Raw genomic sequence first — 19,506 nt, forward strand, 5'->3', positions numbered from 1 at the left:
ATATTTCCAGGTATAGGATAATATTTCTCAGTGTCAAGTTTTCATGGAAATTAATTCACGGTTTTGCAACAGTTTTACTCACTGCTTACAATTCTCTTTCAACCAATTGATTCACAAGATGGGATTGATCTGGTTTACTCATAAACCAATTAAAATATTATGTTTTAACTTAAGTATTATGTTTTTAACCTGACCTGAAAACCTAAGATTTTAATATTATTATTGTTTAGATTTTAGATTTCAGGTTTAATGTCTGCTATTTATTAGATTTTAGATTTAATAATAATTTTTCATTTTAAAATACATATGTATTGTTGATACCCATAGTATACTTGAAATGGTCTGAAGACTTATTCAATAAATTATTTACTACTTACTCAGTTAAATGAGCAATTCAACTAAGTGATCAATCAAAGGTCAACACACTGAAATCGTGAGCTGTTACAGCCCTTGAACTGAACACCAATATCTGTTATAGTTCATTAATATATTTCTTGTTATGAATTGGAATCAGCTACTGTATCAGGTAGAATTTTCTATCATGCAATCAAAGCTTTCGTTGTTTTTTTTTAAGGATACTAATCAATAATTAAGCTTGTTCTGTTCTTGTTTCTAAAATACTTCAACTTATGTCAATATTTCTTCGGTGTAGCTTGTCCAAAGCTTTGGTATGGGCATACAGTAGGTAGAATGGATTATAACATGCTCATTTATTTATTTACAGCATCTCTATTATTTTCATTCAGAAATATCAAAATAGTTTCCAATAGATATAACAAATATAATTAAAACATGGTAAAATGATAAAAAACACCCATTTAAAAATAAAAAAGTCATGATTCAGGCAGCTGATCAAATCAAGAGAAATCCTGAATAGGGATAGAATATGGAGAAGTTACCAAAATCTTTGGATTAGCAATAGATTTGACCCACAAAATGTAAGCGATCTTTACCAGCCTTGGTGACATGATTATGACATGTATATGATATTTGTGTGTGAAAACATGTACAAGAGATGATAGATGTGGATTAGCAAAGGAAAAATTAGAAGAACAAATATGTTGAGATGTTCAGTTTTGTTTGCAACTAACCAAAGTGCATATTATAGGTTATTGCTTTGAATATGAATGGAAAGAAATTCTCTCAATCATCTATCTATTTATATCTATATCTAAGTCAAGTTTCAAAGAGATGTACAAATGAAGTACAAGGGTGTTAGAGGTAATGAAAACAGGAAAGAGCGAAGAATTCTAACAAGCCCTTAGTTGCCATCAGCTCTGAATATCTGAATGAGGAGAAATTTCTTATTCCTAGTGCTGTGTGATTTCATTACTGCTTTCCATTACTGGTTTAGTGCACATAACTAAAATAGAAATGGGTAGAATGTGATTATCACTTTGCTTTTGAGAAATCTGGAATAAAAGTGAATCTGTTTGTCATCTGTAATTGCATCTAAATAGTAGGCAATTCTCCAGCGGGGGGGAATCCTTAGCCTTTCTGAGTCTTCTTACTTTGGATGATTGTGACGGAACATTGTATGTGTATCTTTTTAATGACAAGTTTAGGCTCTATAATTTATTCACAGCAGGACTGCCCTCCCTCAAACTATTGCATCTATGTGCTGTGTAAGAAATCATGGGGTTTGGGAAGACAGTTTTCCTAAAAACCACCAAGATGATGCACAACACATCTCAAAATAACAAAATGGTCGTAGGAAAACCATGAAAGCAGTAGAACACTGAGAACAATTTAAAAGGACATGCTAAAGAGAACTTTCATAGATAGGAGCCAGGTTTTCCATTTTAAAACCAGGTTGTAGACACCCCTTCCTTTCTCATTTAAATGGGAAAGACAACCTGTGAGTTTATTTTCTGCTCCAGAGCCTCTGTTTATATCGAAGGCAAATGTAAAACCACTGGGTAAAAATTAGGCAGAAATGGGCAGATCATGGGACAGATGGAAAGGGCTTATAAATAAGTAGGATGCTAATCTCTTTCAGGGCCACTTTGGGCAAAGCTGTACCCCTTGGCAGGCAGAGAGGGGAGGGTGAGGAGAGAGCAATAAAGTGGCTATGAAATGACTTCTCCTCCAAAGGAGACACAGTGTTGGCACATCAACTTATAGAAAGCTCTATTAGAGTCTGGGGCATTTGTCTAATGTTCACATTTTGTAGCGTGCGCTTCCTTCCTATTGCCCAGTTAATGCATTTTTAAGTATCCTGGATTATACCATGGGAAGGGAAATTCAGCTTGGCCAGTTTAGGATTTTCCTGGCAAATTAGTAGTCCTGTCAACATTGCTTTCTATCTCTCTTAGCTGCAGCTGCAAATTAAAAAACACCCCCCCCCAAGACGTTTCATAGAAAAGAGAAACTGAGAAAACTGGATGCACAGGCTTTTTTTTGGACTGTGATCAATTTTCCAGCCTCTAGCATACGGTGGTGCTAGTACTTTATTTTTCAGCCATGACATGTCTTCATTTTCCCGTTGTATCAGCTGCCTGGTAGCTGCCAGCAAGCAGATCTCATCAGAGCTGAAAATACAAGCACACGTGTGGCAGGAACCACTCAGTGGGAGAGACCTTTTAATATCTCAGGCTTCTGCTTTTCCTTCCACATGAGGAGATTGGCTGCAACTCAGACGATCCTGTCAAAGTAGGTAACCCTTTTCCTTCCAAGTAGGATGTTTGTCGTCGTCGTAGATTTTCTAAAAACAAACTTGAGGGCACCCCTAGGAATTGTCTGTCTAATTTTTAGTTGTTCCTCTTTCTTAAGGGCTGCAGGCAGTCTGGGTGTGCTTGTTCCTCCCTTCTGTCAGTTGTGGTATTGATTTCAGGAATGTTTTTTTTTTCCTGCTACGGAAAAGAGACTTCTGGAATAGTACTCGCTGGAGATGTAGGGGGGAAAAAGTGCTTCCTTTCCCACAGCAAGGAATAACAGTTTGGTTTTAGTACTCCGGTAACATGCTCTTTTATGGAACTCCCTTCAGTGGAATGATACATTGGGACCTCATGAATCTTTCTTTTCCATGATTTATGAATGAATACAGAACGAAGTCCACTGCTTTGGTGTTCAAGTATTATGCAACTTTGTGACCATGTGCACATATAAAGCTGCCTTTAAGCAGCAAAGACAGTTAAGTTACTTTTCACTCTAGTAAGTATTACATACTTTTTGAGCAGGTATATAGAATGAAAACGTAGCAAACTAGTAAACCAGCAGGCTCCAACGTGTGACAACTGTTTTTTAAAAAAAATAATTTTATTGAGAGACAACACGTAGGCAGACACAGCATTGCAACATTTCTTTCATCTGCCAGCTCCCAAACTGACTTGAACCTAGTGAGTGTGTGATTGCTTGATGGAGGTGGTCATACGTCGCATTAATCTATGATTTGTTTTAAGCATATTTTCTTGAAGAAGCTCAGTGACCCAGTTCATACATCACAGGAAAACATAAACTTCAGTTTACAAGCCACAATGGCTGAGTCCACACAACATGGCTAAGCCAAAATCAAACTCACCACATAATGCCTCAGGAGAAAGGGTCAATGTTGTCTCAATCGCCTGGCAACCAAATATCAAATAGTTCCAGGGAATAAGTATTCAGACTAAATGGTTAATTGGAAATGAATTTGCTTACATAATATCACATTGTAGAAAACTTTTTAAGCAGTATGCAGAGCATTTAAATGTTGGAATGCATATCTTCTCAGAAATTTGGGAGGAAGCGGGTGATATTTCTTTGTGGCAAGCCCAATGAATTTAGTGGCACCATCTCCTGAGTAGACAGTGCATTGTAAATCATTAAATAAAAAGAAATGACTAAGGGAGTAATGAGATAAAATCTCTTCTCTTAAAACTTAAGGAAAAAACATGGAATCAAATGGAATCTGTGTCAATTTAGTTTCTTTAAAACTCACTTTATTTCTGTAAGAGGTTGAAATATCGTATACTCTCAATTATATTTGTAAAAATGATCAGACGAGATGATCTGTCTATTTATCATCTCTCTATGCAGTAATTAAATGGGTCCAGGGTAAGTTTTATCACATCTTGGCTTAGCTCTGCAATCTCTGAAGGGATCAGAAATTCTGCCACAATGGTTGATCAGACTTATGGTTCTCTATTTCTCATTCTGCATGGCCAGTAGAGCTTTGAAAAGATGAAGAAATAGAAATACTGAACTCCTAGGCAAAGTCTTTAACAGAGTCTTGAGGATGAATACATCTAAAGCATAATTATTTATTTGATGATAAATTATTTATTTATCAATTTATCAATTTGCTTCATTTGCAGAGACCCTAAGCAATATAGGAGAGCAATGGGAAGGCCTTTTTTTCTGAGCTACATAGTAATGTTTGTTATTCAAAATGAATATATTTTTCCTTCTTAGTAAATAGCATTATACCTAGTCGGATTATGCATGTTACACTAAGCTAGTTTGTTTTAATGGTGTATTGAAAACGTCATAAGTGGTGGGTTTAAACATGATCTAAAGCTATAAACTCTGGTTTTCAAACTACTATGTTGGGGATTGCATAACACGCCAAGCCACAACCAAACACATCATGTTATACTTAGCACACGGTATGGACTTAGCCTAATTGTTAACTTGGCTGCTCATTGTCTACTCCAGTTGCCAATAGTTTTCTAGCGTCTTCCCCATCATCAACTGAATATCAGTACAAATTACATATAGTAATCCATTTTTGAGAGCCAGATTAGTGTTCTGTGGTGGTTCTCAAACATTCTGGTCTCAGGACCCCTTTACATTCCTAAAAATGATTGAGGGCCCCAAAGAACTTTGGTTTATGTGGGTTATATCTGTCAATAGGTACTGAAATTAAAACTGAGAAATGTTAAAATATTTATTTATTTGACTTCCAGACCACACTTTGAGAACCACTGGTGTAGTGGTTAAAGGCACCAGACTAGAAACTGGGAGACTGTGAGTTCTATTCCTGCCATGGGCATGAAGCCACTAGGTGACTTTAAGGCAGCCTTTCCCCTCTCAGCTCTAGGAAGAAGGCAATGGAAAAGCACTTCTGGGACTTGCCAGGCAGTCACCAGGATTAAGATGGACTCAAAGACACTTTTTTTTAAAAATGCAGTTTTAGTTCCCTCAGTATCCTAACTTTCTGAAATAAAACTAGAGATGCTTTGCAGTTTTTCAGTGACTAAAAGCAGAACTATGTGATTGAAGATGCAAGTTACACACTCAGCAGAATTACACGAAGTTCTTCTGAGATTGTAACTTTGGTAGATCTCACACTTGCATGCTTCCAGCATTCTCCTCCTGGCATAAAGAAAATAAGTGGGCAGACATGCTTTCGCACGTTTTCCCTGATTCACTAGCTGTCTCTGTGCAGAACTTTTTTCTATATGAATTTCTACTGAAAATGTCTAATAATCTTCTGTAGTCAGTCTGAAATACAATAGCCCTGTCAAACTTGTACTGCAGGCCTTCCTTCTTGGGTAACTACAGGCTGTCTAAGGCAGGGTTTCTCAGCCTTAGCAGCTTTAAGATATGTGGACTTCAACTCCCAGAATTCCCCAGCCAGCCATGAAGTCCACATATCTTAAAGTTGCTAAGGTTGAGAAACACTGGTCTAAGAATCTAGAGATGGACAAATAGCCATTTGTCTCATTTTAAAACTGTTGTAATGAACTTGATTGTTAACCCAGACACCTAATACTCAGATTTGATTTGATGTTTTAGGCATCCAGATAGTACTTCAAGCATCTGGAATATTTACGAGGATTCTATACCCTCATACTCAGAGAGTATTATGAAGATTATGAAATGAAATGGATTCTGCTCACCATCCCTGCAACTTCCTATTAGGGATGGACAGTTCTGCCAGTTTTTCTTTTTCTTCCTCAAAGACGGTTTCATCTTTGAAGCCTTTAGATAGTAACATGCATTTCGTACCCATCTTTTCCTGTTAGATTAATATTTTCGTTTGCTTAAGGAATTGCATTGTATAATTTTGAACAGTGCTAAGGCTTTGATGTAGAAAATCTATTGGTAAGTTCACATCAAATACGAATTGACCATGGTTGTCTTCTATCCCTTATTTATTTTATCAAATGTATACCTGTTGTAATCAAGCTGATTCTCTGAAGTAATTAAGAGCAACAACAAAAAACTGAAAGCACTTGGTACTAAAATATCAATAGTAGGACTAAATAGCACATAAAATTATGAAACCATGAATGTAAAATAATATCTAACAATCGTGGATATCAACACCCGCTATAGGCCCTCTGAAATAATTCAGATTTCAAAAGTTTCTAGAAGACAAAAACTACCGTGGTCAACCTGGTTTCTAAGGTGAGGCTTTTCCATAATGAAGTGCTGCACTGAAAAAACCTCCATCTCCATCCCACATATTTCCTAGAGTTAGGCAGCATTACAAATTTGATAAATAAATAAATAAATGAAGGATCACCAGCAGTTTCTGCCATGATGCACATGTTGGGCGGGTCAATTCTGGCTGGAGACCATATGGTTCACAAAGCTCTTTCAAACTGCTGCATTTGTGTGATCCTAAGGCATCCTAAGAACTAGCCAGGGGAAATACCTCTCAGATATCTCAGATGGGTCTATTACACAGAAAGGCTCCCTGAGAATTCAGGCTGGCATCTCAAAAGAAGATTTAGAACATGTTCTTTGATACATGGCTTGCATAATGGCATTAGTATAGCATCTACTGCTATCATTTGAGCAAGTTGGATATGTCCTGTTTCGACATCATGTTTACTCAAAGTAAGAATACCATAAAGAAGTCAGTAAGTGCTTCATCGATTATAGAAAAGCCTTTGATTGTGTCGATCACCCCAAGCTGTGGAAAGTGCTCAGAAAAATGAGAATCCCAGAACATCTCATTGTCCTCATGAGAAAACTTATATACAGATCAGGAAGCCACGGTACGGACAGAACTTGGTGAAACAGACTGGCTCCAGGTTAGCAAAGGAGTGTGACAAGGCTGCATACTCTTCCCTTACTTATTCAGCCTGTATGTATTAAGGGAAGCTGGATTGAAAGAAGATGAGTGTGGTTTTAAAATTGGGGGAAGAAACATCAATAACCTGCACTATGCTGATGGCACTACCCTTGTAGTGGAAAATGCAAAGAATCTGCAAGTCCTAGTATTAAAAATCAAAGAGCACAGTGAAAAAATGGGACTAAAATTAAATATAAAGAAGATCAAACTACTGACAACAGGTACAACAATCGGCCTCAGAATTGACAATGAAGATACTGAAGTGGTGCAGAGCTTCTGCCTTTTAGGATCAACCATCAACAGTAAAGGAACAAACAGTCAAGAAATACACCGCAGACCAGCCCTTAGTAGAGCAGCCATGAAGGCCTTGGACAAAATATTCAAATGCTGTGATGTGCCTATACCTACAGTACAAAGATCAGAATCCTGCAAGCCATGGTCTTCCCTGTGACACTCTATGGAAGCAAAAGTTACAGTAAACTTTAAAGAAGCAGGATAGAAAGAGTATCGACGCCTTTGAACTTTGGTGTTGGAGAAGACTCCTGAGAATACATGGACAGCCAAGAAAACAAACTGATAGATCATTGAACAAATCAACTCAGAGTTCTCACTCAGGGCCCGGATGCCCAGTCTCAAATTATCCTATTTCGGACACATTATGCAAAGACCCAGCTCCCTGGAGGAGGCTGTAATGCTGGGAAAGGTGGAAGGAAAGAAAAGAAGAGGATGACCAGCAGCAAGGTGGATGGACTCAGTTACAGTGGCAATGGGTGCAACATTGGATGACCTGAAGGAACAGGTTAGGGATAGATCATCATGGAGTTGCTAGGAGTCAAAAATGATTTGATGGCACATAATCAATAAATTAGTCAAAGTACTTAAGAGTTAACACTGAAAAATGATTGTAGTTCTAATAAGAAGTTTTTCTAAGGCCTGAACCTGAGAACTATCACATGGTGAATTGTATTCCAGCAATGCATGAAATCCTGTTGCAGGCTTTATCTCAGAGTTTGCATTTTGTTTGCATGCTTTGTGTGGGATGGGATGTAGTATCACTGGTTCTGCTGGCTTGACAGAGTAATAAACAGTTTCCCCAGATAGAAAGGGAAGTTGGAAACAACAATTCTACATGTAAAGCTGAAATGTCTGCATCTGTGGGGCTGTGACTTCCTGAAGAGCCTACTGAAAAAAAACTGTGGTGGTTAGAAATTATAATAGTATGTGGGAATGACCTTGGGAGACAGGAGGAATTGCTGCAGCCTAGACAACGGTCTGATAAATGAAATCTGAGTTGGAAGGAGGGGTGGGGTGGAGGAAATGTCTCAGAAGGGACCCTCCCTAATTTTTGGGAAAGTAAAAGCAAGGGAAGGAGAGGTACTTTCAGAACTGCAAGATTATGTTACTGTAACCTTGCAATAAAGGTAGTGTTAGTACTCTTGGTTGCTGCTCTTTGCCTGGACTACCTCAAAGGGCTGACAGAAATATACATTGGATGTACTGTACCTTCAGGAACACTATGTGAAAAATCCTACCTTTCTTCTGTTCACACTTTTATAAAAGTAACTTTTAGGATATCAGATATGTTATCTCAGGGTTGGTAACAGCTAGTGTTAAAGGTTCATGACAAATGCCCAGTACAGAGGGCCAACTTGTATTATCAGTCATACTTTGAGCCATGTCACCATTTCTTAGGGGAGTGTATGTAGCTGCTCATGTCCCATTCAGCTGAGGGACCTGGACTGATCTGAGAAGAACTGAAGCAGAGTTGGACCTACTTAGTACTTGGATGGGAGACCACCAAGGTGCAGATAAACTGGGAGATGTAAAATGAAAAAAGTAAAATAAAATCCAGAAAAGACAAAGGCAAACCACTTCCTATTGTTGCCAAATAATACTACATAGCCATGTGCACGAAGTCTCCAGGAGTCAAGTCTGATGTGAGAGAATCATTAGGTTTTTATAAGCAATTGAGGGAGGATTAGGAGACTATAAATAAGCTCCTTCAGGCATTAGCAAGGCCCTCCACGTACAGAGGGCAGCTTTCTGCAACAAAGTGTGTCTTCCTTCTCTGGAGGCTGGCTGTGCGGTTCAAAAGCTTGGGAGGGCCAGGGCTTCAATTGGCGTGGAGGGCCTCTGGGAATACAAGAGATCCTCTGCTGCAAACTGGTGTCTCCTGCATGGAGAATGAATCGGAGAGGCAGTATCGTCTCTGTTTCCCTTGATTTTCCCCTCAATTTACATGTGTGTTTATTGAAATGCTTCCAGTACATGCACATTATTATTAGCTGTGGAAATTGACACCTAGTTAATAGTCAAGAAATCAGAGAGTACGTACTGAGTGAACTTATGGAGCCTTAGAAACCACACGTAAGTGTTAATTTTAACCTGTTTTTATTCAGCTGAGAAAAAGAATGCTTTTGCAAGTTGGACATAATTATTTGTTCATCCACAGAGGAAGCAATCTTATACCAGGTCTATCATCTTCTATATCTAATCTGACAGGTTCTTTTTAAAACACCCATTCTAAGCAAATAAATGCACTCAATCTTTACGTAGAGTATTAAGTCAATAACATTCAATGGGACAGTTGAGATTATGGGAACTGTAATCCAAATGCACCCGGAGGGCAGCAGACTGAGAAGGGTCTCATTGAGAGACTCTAACAGAGAAGTAATAAACATGGATTGTCTCCTGACATACAATTACGTATGACTAATATTATATAGACATAACCAGTGTACATGCCCTCTTTGTACACTGAACTGTTTTCAGGTGCTTGAAAATGCAGCTCTGAAGATCCTGGAATCTGAGCCAGATTTCCTTGTGGCTCTACAGAGCTAATCCTGAATGTAGAAGAGAAAATTTTGGTATGCAAGAACACTGAATTTTATCAAGAATCTTTTCTCAGATAATTCAGACTATAGGGATACATGGCCTGATTAAACAATTATTACTCTGAGCTTTATGATAAATGCAACACCTCTACTTATGTTTCAGGAATGTTCAGAAAATAGTCCATCAGTTTTCCAAGGACTACAACAGCTATGCATAGCTGGATAGATATAGCATTATCAGGTGTTGCTATTCCAGATCAACCAATTGTAGGATCTTGTCAACAGATGAAAGGATAGCAGATTTGGTAAAGTATAGTGCTTAAGGTTTTGAGTTGGAGCTGGGGAGATCCAAGTTCAGTTCTCCACTTTACCATGGAGCTGACTGGATGACTTCAAGTCCATTATTTCAGCACGACCCACTTCACAGGATTGTTGCTGTAGGGAATAAATCTGGAGAATACTTTCATGTAAGCCACCTTAAGCTCCCAAAGGAATGGGAATAGCCAGATAAAATATAGGTAAGTAAATAAGTTTTAGATTTGGTTTCCAATATCTGCTGTTTCCTAAATGTAAGAGAGAAACCAAACTGGCCAACTCAGAATGGATAGCAAGAACACTGGATTCACTGAAGAAAATGGCCAGAGTTCTGTAATTGTTCAAACAATTGTGAGCAGGCTTACCCTCTTCTATCTATACTCCATGAACCTTTCTGGGTAACTAGTCACTGATTTGGGATGTTGGTCTACCAGTTCATCTTTCTGTGAGCTGTAGATCAGCCTGGCTTATATTCCATTGATCACAATTCTTGCTCAGCAGAAAAATGCAAGAAGATGGTTTGGAGACAAAGAATACTATGCAGCCAAACGACTCTATTACGACCTGTCAGGCTTAAAGTGGCAGGATATTCTGTCTCTTTCTGTCTGTTGGGATTTACAGTCACTTTTTCTCCCTTCCATTGCTCCCAATGGGAGGCAAATTAATTCCCCTTATAGATCAGACCAGCTCTAAGATTACTGGATAAGTCAGGAGAATGTGATGGGCTTGGGTCCAAAAGATCCCCTGCTAGAGTTCCAAGAATGGAGCTTCTTGACCAGGATCTCCTTGCTGCTTTTGGGATGATGCCATCAAGGCCAGACTCCTTCTCAGTCCACAGACTTCCCTAGGAGTCACCCAGAATGTATCCTCAGTTGCTTGGTTGCTTGGTTGATTAGTAAGAAGATCAATCCTAACTCTGATGTAGATGGCGCACTCCAACATCACCGGCCGATTTTCTGGCTGCATCTGGCAGGATAGAAATGGGGTTAGAGAGATGGTTGTAACTTTCTTCAGAGTTTATTTTAAAAAAACACACACACACAAAATTTCCCTCCCTTTACAAACAACAAGAGGGAAAATTGCCAGATTTTGCTGATCTAAATGATGGCATCTGGGAATCCATTTATGATTTATCAGCTCCTGAGCTCCATTTATTCATCCACGGTAGTCCTAATTATACTCCTTTCTGAGATCAAGATTTCAAAAATGCAGAAAGAACCTGTCTCCCAGTGGAGACCTGATGTTATTTCTCCACTTCTACCCTGATAAGGTATAACTTCTGAGACTCTATAATATTGTTAGAAAATAAATATGATGGGCAGGCCCTCCCCAGTGCTGTTTAAAAGTATGCCTACCTGCCCAGAAAAGGAACAAACAAGGGTTAATAAGGAGCATCCTGAGGACTTAGAGGTAGTAGCAGGTAGCATTCTGTTTAATCAGTGCTTTGTAACTGGCTGTGCTCTCCATGGTAGCCATTTTGTGAATGGTCAAGCCCCTCATGAGTTATTTTGGGTGAGTACTCACTATATGTTCTAAATTTCAAGTCCGTCCATCAGACCAAAAAGATTGAAGGCCATTGCTCAAAGACATTGTTTCTGCAATCAGAATTATACCCTTAGCTATTTTCCTCCAAAATAATTCATGAGAATATGGATAATTTGGGGTTACAATTTTATACCTGGCTCTACATGCTAAGTGTAATGTATGGCAAGAAACATATAACTAGGAGTATCTTGATACAACTCAAATCCAAATGATGTTTCACTCTCAACTGCAGGTCATTTGCATTTTAATTCTCCAGTTGTTAGTATTTAGTGAAGTAATATTTGCAGCAAAATCATGGAAATCTTTGGAAAAATATAAGCTTTTCTTATAAGACTTTGTTATAAGCTTTGTTATAAATTGCAGATATAAAATTATTGCTGGGCAAATAACCTTTAGTTTTATGATGGTGTGTATGTGTGTCTCTGTGTACATAATCTTCTGAAAAGATATGAATCTATTTTTTTTTTATAAGGGTAAATCTTAATGTTCTTCAAGCCAACTATGAGCAAATACTTTTTGGCAAATAATTTTTGACAAATAATTTTTGGCAAATAATTTTGGGTTGGTATATTCAATCCAAATACTCAGGAGAGTGAGATTGAGTGTCTCCAGAATGAGACATCTATGATTTAAGCTTTGAAAACTGAAACAGCTATCTTCTTTAGCTGAACCAACTCAGAGGTAGAAAATAGTTCAAGAGATTCTTGAAATGCAATTACTGAGTTCAAAAACACTGATTTCAGCTGTACGCTCTGAAGTCTGGATCATTTTAATGAACATCTCCTTCATCCTGCTGTATATATGAAGATCTACTGCCATGGACAACTTGCTCATAAAAGATTCTAACTAAACATTCCTGAGAGAGAATTTTAGGCCAGATTTAATGACACAGCATTAGGGAGATGTTCTTTAAAAACCTGAATAGAACATACAATCTAAATGCAATTTACTACTGATTTGTCTCATAAAGGTCATCTAGAGTTTTAGAAAAGCTCTTTTCCAACTGCTGCCCATAAGTTAGGCAGTAATGGAAATGATGGATTATTTGCTTGGTCCAGAATAACACTCTATGCTTGCATCTGAAAAGATTAATTCAGAAGAACTATCCAGCTACATAGAACACTTCACCTGATACCAAAATTATATCTTTCTCCTTCATCTCATTTTTTTTTCCTCTTCACAAGTCCAAACATGTTCCATTTTTTTGGAACAAGCACAGGTCATGGACTATGAGGTTTATCATTTGGGTACAGATCTCAGCTGACATGGGACCAGTTAATTTATTTTGGAAGGATATGGGAATCCGTCACATTTAGATTATATTGTTCAGATTTGAATATTCATCAAATGAGTAATACCTTCCTACCTTGCAAGATGAATACACGATGCAGCCTTTCATCACACTGAGAGTCTCAGATTGTACCATACAGTTTTATACAAGAAAGTGAAAATTTCTTTAAAAACATACATAGAGGACAGGTCTGATTTTTTACAGTATGATCTATAACCCTGTTAGCTGAACTGCGTGTCTTCTAACAGAATTGAGGTTTTTTTTTATTATTTCAATCAGTGTTCATCTGATATCCTCAGTTTAACTGATCCAGGATGATGTCCTAACTCAGTTTTAGCTGGTAACATAAAATGAAGCCTGAAGGATAGTCTTTAAAGAGAAAAATCAATGTCACATGGGAGAAAGTATCAAATGGTCAAACAATTATGAAATTATGCAGTTCATTTCAAGGTAACAAGAGAATTGCTTTCTCAGGGTCAAGTTCTGCCTACTGCTTTTTAAAAGTCATACACACTGAAAGCTCTGTTTATATCATATTATGGGCCCTAGCTATAGGCAATAGTATTCGTTTTAGTGTGATCTTACGTTGCAGACAGGGAAAATACTGAGGGCAAAGGATGAAAAATATGCTTCTGATCACACTTACAAAATACAGATCTGTGGGCAATGCACTCAAAAGCAGAACAACATAGTAATAAAACAGATTTGCCTTGCTTTGTATATGTTTGTGGATTCCACGTTGACTGTTAGTCATCTCCTAATCAAACAAAATATGTACAGCTTCTTTACTCTTATCCCATAGGTTAAACATACCACCTGCTAGTTTAATGTTTATCATCTTTGAATTTCTTCATTTGTCAATATTTTTCTGGCATGTATGTGTGCAGAAACAAAAGCAAGTTCACTTGTTACATTCTCTGTCTTTGTTAACTTTGTTTCACTAGCTGCACAAGTCCAAGTTAGTATTCCTATGAGCATCCATTTGGGAAGCAAGCAGAGAAATTACTGTGAAACAGAAATCTTGATTTTCCATTACCCTTGTTTTCATATTATTTGAATTTCAAATTAGTTTGCAACAAAAATAGGTACTGACCAGGGATTTTAATCTAGGTATATTTATGTTCTAATAAAGCATAACACATCAGGGAGATTTTTACAGCTGATATCAGGTGATAGTTGGGGAAGGAAGGAAGGACAGAAGGGAGGGAGGGAGGGAAGGAGGTGTGAAAAAATTTCTTACCTTCATTCTTGTAGTGTGATAATAATTGTTGGCAAATTTCAACTCCAAAAGCTTTCATTTCTGCCATCAGCACGTGAGGAACTCATCTTGCACAAACCTTCCAATATTGAAGAACATTAATAATATGACCCACACATTCCTGTGAAATGTCAAGTTTGACAGCATTTTCCCTTTGAGTAATCCACCAATTGTCTTTAATTAGTTCATCAATCTTTCTTAAGTGAAACTTGTCAGTTGCTGTCATAGGTCACCTACTTCGTTCTTGATCACACAAATCAGCTCTTCCTGGTTCACCATCTTTATATTTTTTGGCTCAGCAATGTTTAGTACTTAGACCAACGTAGCCATGACTATAAACAATCTGCATTTGATGATGAATTTCAACTGGAGGACAGTCAAAAATTCAGTTACAGCACATTGTTTAAAGCACAGTGACAAATACTCATTGGAGGTTTCCTTTTCACAAAGAATAGCTTTTCTCCCAACTACTTTCTACCAAGTGAAGTGAACAAACTAAAGAACATGTCTGAGCTTTTAGAGCATCAGTACTGCCATCTGTTGGTGACTTATAACATTGGAGACGTTACTTTTCATTCAACCCTCATAATATATCTTGATTTCAGTAAAGCATTTGACAAAGTATACTACAATAAAAATATATTAAATAGTTAACAACCTGCTACCTTTTTATGACACTTAGAATTAGCTGGCACAAGTGTGTGTCTCTCTCTGCTTAATAATAGTAGTGGCCCTTGAAAAAAGGACAGGTTTATATAGCTGAGGTCTCTCTCTCCATCTCTATGTTGAAAGGAGAGATACATGATCCATCACATTTAATTTAGACCTATGTGTTTTCTAATTCTACATAGTACTAATACATAATGCTAATACTAATACATAGTACTAAGGAAAAAAGCAGTTGCTTCTTCTTGGCAATAGGGAGAGAGGTGCTGGGTGGGATAATTAGATAAGAAAGCTTTAATGGCCTGCAAAGGCAGATAACATCCTGGATGTCCTTATAAATTGATCTGTCTCTGCCCGCTATTTCTGAAGACTTACAGATACCAGCCGAAGTATTCCACTCTTATATTGGTAAGGAGTTCCTAAGTCTGATCATGGCTGGTTTGAGCTTAGAACAAAGTACATGACTATTTCAAGGGTTAAGCAATAAAGTGAAAGAAAAGACGGTCTTCCCGGGCACAGGAAAGCCTCTGGATGAAGGTGAGAGGCTTATAGTTAAAAGTATAAATTAAAAACAATATGGTGTTCTAATTAGAAGGTATGCTTTACATAATTGTTTCTGGCATGGTGTGGAAGAGTGTTTTACAGTGGTTTTTCTGTTGTTGTTTACTATGAGTAGCCACTCGTCTATTGTAAAAAAAATATGACGCGGTTAGCCTAAATCACAGGCTATTTGATAGTTATCAGTGAAAATGTACAAAAATTACGATCATTCAGATAGAAACACAATGCACCCCACAATCCTGGAGAAACCTTGACAGTAGAAGGGGCACCCATTTTTTGCTTTGCTGAGTCCAAATGTTTGGTGAGTTCTTCTTTTCGTTTCTTATAATTCTTGATTTTGAAAATTGGACTCAGACTGGGCAAGTCATCCAAGAAAGAGAGCTTTCAAATAACCCTCTGCATCCTGTGGGTTTTCTTATTTTAACTTTTCTTGAGGTTTTCTCTAAAAATGCTGTTCAGAGAAAACAGTACTTTGAAAGTACATTCTGAAACCATGGGGCAGGAGCAGGCAAAGGTTTTTGGTCTAGGCAGGGTCTGCGTTCTAGTATTACTTTCTGGCCCCTGGGGGCAGCAGAAGGGGCATTTCAGAATTTTCACATCATTTGGGAGGAAGATGTTGGAGGAACTTTTTGGAACTCAAAATAGGTGTGGTAAAATAGATCTATTTTAGGTCCTGTTTTGTTTTTAAACTAAAAAATATTGAGTCGAATTGACTCCTGGTAGGTTCCTGGACATGTTGAGGTAGTATTTTTGGCAATAGTGCTAAAGTAGTTTGCTGTTGTCTAAGATACTTAAAAAAAAAAAAATTCCAGTCTAGCTTCAACCCTGGTTTTGCTTGGTAGTCTCCCATCTAAGCACGAAGCAACCCAATTCTGCTTAGCTTCTAAGTCCAGACAAAGTCCAGACAAGTCCTGTCAAAGTTAAACACCTACCACCACCTGCAATAGCATATTAAATACTGCTTTGTAGGAAATCAGCCATTTGGGGACTTCAAACCTGGAAGCTTTGGGGTGTACAAAATTCAAGTCAGGGGCCACTGATTGTCCAGCCCCTATAACGGTCTTACCTCATAGTTTTGCAGTTTCCTTTTTAAGTTCTCTGAGCAGCAGCTAAGAGCTAAATTCCAGTGAAATGATTCAGCACATTTGCAGACTGAAATTTTTCTGTGTAATAGAGATAAGTGGTGGCTAGAGAGCGAGATGTTCTCTAACACACTCCCTGTTGCTGCTGTTTGTATTGCTTCCTGCCCTAATTAAGATTGGGCTTAGAAAACTCCTCTCTTTCTGCAGTCTCCTCCAACACCACTCCCAAAAGGTGACATTTTCTTTAGCTAATGGAAGTGTTTCCCCAAAGTGTATCCCTTTCAGCTTATCTCTGCACGCACAGCAAGGGGGAAAAAATCCTTTTTAGCTGTTTATGTTAGGTGGAATGAAGAGCAAATTAATTAGGTAGGATAAAAAATAGCCATGTTAATCTCTGCATTAAACAATGAATAACTTACAGTATGGTTCAAGCATGGAAATGACTTAGGAAAAAAAGGTTTCAAGCATATGTACGTATCTTTTAATAGATCTTGTTTTGCTAGAACAGATGGAAGTAAAAAAATATGTATGAATGTATTCCCAGTGGCATATTTAAATCAGTGGGTGAACACTAACACTGAAAATGGAGAAATAATAGTTTTCCAGGTGTTTGATTTTATTAGGTTATGTCTAAGCAGCACATGAAATGGAGTCTATGCAATCAAGTGGCAGGAAAATCATAGCACTGCCCTGATGTTGCACATCTTCCTTGCCCCATTCCAAATAGCTGCATGGTAGACAACATCTGGAGTAGACATTCCATGCAGAGATATCTCCAGGCACATTGGCTTCCATGTCTAAGCTTTCAGTATTCCAGAATGGGTGGATCTGATGCTTACTGGTGTTCTTGTCACTAATCCAATGTATATGGAAGCAGGAAGAGTGGAGCGAAGAAGAAGGAGAAGGAGGAAGAGGAGGAGGAGGAGAAAGAGGAGGAGGAGGAGAAGAAGAGGAAGAGGAAGAGATAGAACGGCTGTGGCAAAAGTAAGCAAAGATAGTACCAATAGTAATAGGTGCCTTGGGTGCAATCCCTAAACATCTGGAGCACCACTTGAAGACCATCGGCATTGACAAAATCACCATCACTCAATTGCAAAAGGCAACTTTACTTGGAACAGCTTACAGCTCACGATGATACCTTTAACACCACCAAACAACAACATCTGTCTATCCCAGGTCCTTAGGAAGGACTCAACAGGTGGATAAAAATGCCAAATCCAGTCTAAACATCTGGCCGACTGTGTGACCAACAATAATTTATAATTTATTTAAATTTATTGGCCACCCAACTCCACTGGGCAACATTGGGAGCAACATTAGCAGTGCAGTTCTGATGCCTCTTTGTTGCAGGGAGCCCCCCTTTTACATTTAATACTGGGAGGCATTAAATATGATCTGTAGTCACCTGCTATGTATGCATTCAATCCTCTAGATGTTGCTTAGAATTCTCTCTAGTCTCAGAACTCTGTGGACGAAGTCAGATGAGGCATTTATTTCTGGGTAAACAACCATAGAAACACATGACAGTGTGTAATAGGTCTTGGACACAGATGACTGCTTCAGAGTAAGATCTGATAACAATCTCAGAGCCACGGACTGGGGGTCAAAGTTCTCTCTTGTAACTGCATACTGTAGCTGCTCAGTTAGCTGTAATATAAAATTACTAGTGGGTACGATTCATCCTAAAAGAGCAGCAAGATTAGTTCAATGTATTTCAGTGATAAAGATTTAAATTGTAAGCTGAATTCCCTCGCTGAATTCAATGGATCTTCAAGGGAGCGCTTCAACTTTCAAATGGGCAGCAAATGTTTTTTAAGCGGAGGAAGAGAAGGTGTCTTTCCAAGAAGCCATTGTGGCATAGAGGTTAAGGAGTTGGACTACTAGTGGGGAGACCCAGGTTCTAGTCCACCCTCTGCCATGGAAGCTGGGTGTCTTTGGGCTAGTCGCTGTCTCTCAGCCCAACCTACCCCACAGGGTTGCTGTTCTGAGGACAAATAGGACACTACACTGCTTTGATGCAGGATATCAGTCCAATATATAAATAAGATGAGGCTTATACCCCAAAATGTAACCCATGAATATTTCAGCTTAAAAGTACTCAAATTTGGCTAGCTTGTGCTTGGGATATTGATATACCATATAAATATTTAGCTAGCTACTAAACAACCTGAATCTAGATAAATGTCCAGCGGCTGCTGTGCTTTGCATTATAGGTTTGTTTACACCTGTACTGATGTAGGTCTGTTTCGGCAGATACTTTGAACAACCTGAAGCTATTGTTCTTTGCCTATATCGGGAAAAATGTTAAATGATCAGTAGGAACGTTATGTTTTCATGGGCCTTGATTGAAATTTTGAAAAATAGAATAATAGAATTTTTATCTTATTTCCCAGCAAGAGTGAAATAGTTGCATATTGATAGTAAGGGGGGTGAGGTGGTACCAACCTTGAGAAGAGGAAAAAGCAGACATGGAACAGATAGAGAGCTGCTTGTTCTACTGTTGAAGGTAGTTTTAATATTTGCTTAATATTTTCCTAAATATTTTCCTAAATTTATCTGTGCCTTTTTCAGAAGTAGGAGAAGGCATTCTATTAACTTCAGCTGAAAGAAGTTGGTGAAATTGATGTTAGTTATTTGCAAGACTTTTGAATAACAAGCTTGAATGGTAAATCAATGGAAGATTGCATTAAACAATATGAAATCCGTTTCATATTTTCTTAAAATGAGGTTAATACGCAAAACAAAAGTTTGTGTGCACTGGACAGTTCAGAGTATATTTAATATGGGTTGATTGTAATCAACCTGCTGTTGAAGATGCATCTCTGGAACTGGAATATTAACCAATATGGTTTAGTCTTGTCCTGTTATGATTGTATTTTAGGCTAGTATCAACAGGATTGTTAATATTATTCAGGATGACTAGTATTTGGAATCTATGAAGAACTGTG

The 19,506-nt window shown here is 38.0% G+C and overlaps 1 protein-coding gene and 1 long non-coding RNA gene across 4 annotated transcripts in view; one reads left to right on the forward strand and one right to left on the reverse strand.

Annotated features, from left to right (window-relative positions):
- Positions 1-2,531: 2,531 nt before the first annotated feature.
- ESR1 (estrogen receptor 1) overlaps positions 2,532-19,506 on the forward strand; it is a 209,219-nt gene continuing 192,244 nt past the window's right edge. Inside the window, exon 1 of one of the 3 annotated variants that reach the window (XM_088142122.1) lies at positions 2,532-2,652. The gene's annotated coding sequence lies outside the window, so the exon portion shown is untranslated. Of the gene's footprint in view, positions 2,653-15,313; positions 15,453-17,452; positions 17,543-19,506 lie in introns of those variants that run through there. The other 2 variants (XM_088142129.1, XM_088142136.1) reach the window with 2 other exon arrangements.
- Positions 9,401-16,673, reverse strand: LOC112541175 (uncharacterized). The gene is made up of 3 exons (XR_003085212.2): positions 16,543-16,673; positions 14,232-14,328; positions 9,401-11,121 (listed from the first exon to the last, which is right to left on the reverse strand). It is a non-coding gene; the product is annotated as an uncharacterized LOC112541175 (long non-coding RNA).

The sequence above is a fragment of the Python bivittatus genome, unplaced genomic scaffold (assembly GCF_059951505.1).
Source record: "Python bivittatus isolate LINGU-HERP-01145 unplaced genomic scaffold, Pbiv_v1 ctg000020_np1212, whole genome shotgun sequence".
NCBI lineage: Eukaryota > Metazoa > Chordata > Lepidosauria > Squamata > Pythonidae > Python > Python bivittatus.